The 3093-nt window shown below is 41.9% G+C and overlaps 1 protein-coding gene across 2 annotated transcripts in view; it reads left to right on the top strand.

Moving 5' to 3' along the window:
- UBTD1 (ubiquitin domain containing 1) overlaps window positions 1–3093 on the top strand; it is a 61720-nt gene that overhangs the window by 10850 nt on the left and 47777 nt on the right. The window lies entirely within an intron of this gene.

The following is a 3093-nucleotide window of genomic DNA, read 5'->3' as shown; positions in this document are numbered from 1 at the left end:
TGTGTGTGTGTGTGTGTGTGTGTGTGTGTGTGTGTGTGTGTGTGTGTTCATATGATGCCCGTTGTCCTAGCCTCTTCTGTGTTTGTATATTATCATTCATGAAACCCACTGATGATAACTACCAGGCCCCACCCTATTCTTCCTTCCTTTTATGCTAGTGTGTCCCTCCTTTTATACTCCTTCAGAGCCACTCAACAGACATTAAGGTGCTGAAGGGACCCTTGTTTCTTCTCTATTAATATTTTAGTACGAAATCAGCATACAGCTTCCAATTGCTCAAATAAACTTGACTTTCTAGATTTCTCTGGACTCTTGTGTTTGTATTTCAGAGTTCCTACTTAGCTCTGGTCTTTTTATCAGAAATAATTGGAAATCCTCTTCCATTAAAGATTCATCTTCTCCCCTCCTCTCCACCCCCATTAGGATTAGTCTCTGCTTTGCAGAGACAATTACTTGGTTGGAAACCTATCACTTGTGCCCCTTTTGGCATATTATATTCCAGTCTCCTTTGGTTTCTAGGTCTTGTGTTATCCTGATGGTCCTTCCTTGGTACATTAACTGCTTCTTTCTGAATGCTTGCAGAATTTTTTCTTTGACATGGGAGCTTTGGATTTTATCTGTGACATAACTGGGACTTTGGGGGTTCCTTTCAGGATTCTATCTTCACTTTTCTTTCTGGTTCTAATGATTTGGGAGGCATCATTTATGATTTCTTGTAATACAGTGTCTAGGCTTTAAAAACATTTTATTTTGCCAAAAGGCATGGTTTTCAGGGAGTCAAGTGATTGTTACATCATCTCAATCTGTTCTTCAGGTCAGATAGCTTACTTTTTTTTTTTCTTTTTCAGTCTTGAGATAGATGTGTGTGTGTATGTGTGTGTGTGTGTGTGTGTGTGTGTGTTGGTCTCACTTGATTTCTGTTTGATCTATAATAGTTTTCAGGGAATTCATTTCTTGGGGTAGGTTTACTACTTTTTCTTTCTTTCTTTTTTTTTTTTTTTTTGGCTAGGCAGTGGGGTTAAGTGACTTGTCCAGGGTCACACAGCTAGTGAGTGTTACGTGTCTGAGGCCGGATTTGAACTCTGGTACTCCTGAATCCAGGGTTGGTGCTGTATCCACTGCACCACCTAGCTGCCCCTACTCCTTTTTCTAAGTTATTTTTTCTTCTAATATTTTCCTCTAGAGGTCCCCCCCTCCTTCAGTTTTGTTTCTTTCTAGGTATTATAGTCTGTGGAAATTATTTTCTTTTGATTTGCTGCTCAAAGTTATTCCTTCCTTGTGTTGGAGATCTCTAGAACTACAACAATTTTCAGTACTAGTTAGTGTTTTACTCATCTCTCCAGCTTTAGTTACTGAGCTGGGGCTTTGTGCTAGGGTGGGGCTCTGCTCCCAACCCTCTTCACACTTCTGTGTGAATTAGTCAGCCCTGCTTGGTATTGCCCTGGGTCACCTGGGATCTTGTTCTGATTTCCACCCGAGTTAGGGACTTTAAAGCCCCTAGGCTGTGTCCATCCTACTCTTAAGTATTTTGTCACCTTGGTGGTCATTGGGGCTTCCTGGTTCCCCTCCCTGGGGCATTCTTGTGGAAGTTGCAACCAGACACGACAGAATGATTGAGACATCTTTGGTCCTACTGGAAAGTTACCCAGTACCGGCCCTAAGTCCTGGGAGGGATCAACGGGAAACCTAACTCTTTGTGTAATTTTGGGGTAGAAGATGTCACTTAACAGCTTCTGATTGGATTGCCTGATCGTTATTCAGTCTGGTAGGAACTTCATTGTTTTGCTGAAGTAGATGTAGGGGAATTGGGCCACTTGCCCAGGCTACTAACTTGACTGAAAGTCTGTGGAATATTTTTCAATGAGCTGAGAAGGGAAGGAGAAAAATAAGAATTGCTAGAAGGATGCTAAGATTTTTTTAGGAATGAAGTTTTACTTGGGTGTGTTTGCCAGCACATGGGAAGGAATCAATACTAGAGGGGGGTACTGAAGATTAGAGAGGGGGACATGGTAATCAGGGTAATCTATTCAAGAAAATGGTCAGGGGATGATAAGGAGGTTACATGTAGAGGAATTGGTCTTGATGACCTGTGTTGGGTGTTTGGGGGTGGAGAGGGGAGGAAGGTTGGCTTTTATTTTTGCCAAGGAGATAGTAAATTGAGCAGCATAGGAAGGAAATTTGTAGTAGTGGCTGGGAGGCAGGGGGTGGATTGGAACCTTCCTTGTTAATCTGGACAGAGGGAAGGATAGGATTCCTATGGGATGTCGAAAAGGAAGGACATTACTGGTGTGGGGGAGGGGGCAGTGAATAGCATGAGCAGAGACATAACAAAGGCTTAAGTGACTGTGATTCAGTTAAAGTCTTTTTCATTTGTTTCGTGCCTACTATGTGCAAAGCACTATGCTACGGACAAAATAATAAAACCCTTTCTATAGCTCTTTTACATGGGTTATATTGTGTGATCCTCACAAAAGTCCTGTGGGATACATGTGCTATTATCCCAGATTTACAGAGGAGGAAACTGAAGCGGAGAGTGTAAGTGACTTGGCCCCATCACACAAAGAAGCACAGAAAGGCTGGACAGCTCTGAAAGCCACAGGTTGAACTTGCTATATACTCAAAAAGAAAAGCAAAGCTGTACGCACTGGAGATCTTCAGTGTCATGGCCAGTCTTCTTTTTCTGTTTTACCATGTGTATAGAAATGCCCATTTTATTTGGTATTTACTAAGTTTAGAATAAAAAAAAATTAAAGTGCATCTGAGTTAGGTCTTCCTGATTGTTAGCACTCTACTCTCTCCACTCTATCATGTAGCCTTGCCCTTAAAATGTGTGTGAGCACTTGTAAGATAGTACCTTAGACTGCAGCCAGGAACCCTTTAGGAAGCTCTGGTACCTTGGTCTTGTCCATTTACTGGGTTAATCTTTTATGGGGGTTAACAGTATTCATTATCAGATGTAAGGGTTCCCTAAACAGAAAGGCATCATCCACTGCTTTCTATCTGACCTTTTGGGCAGGGGAGAAGAAGCACTTCAGTCTCTACTCACCTCTGATCACTCCTTTGAAACAGTAGAGGGTCAAAAGAACTTTTGAC

Source organism: Vombatus ursinus, unplaced genomic scaffold (assembly GCF_900497805.2).
Source record: "Vombatus ursinus unplaced genomic scaffold, bare-nosed wombat genome assembly UNPS02000749.1, whole genome shotgun sequence".
In the NCBI taxonomy this organism is placed as follows: Eukaryota; Metazoa; Chordata; class Mammalia; order Diprotodontia; family Vombatidae; genus Vombatus; species Vombatus ursinus.
This window is presented reverse-complemented; position numbering and strand designations above follow the sequence as displayed.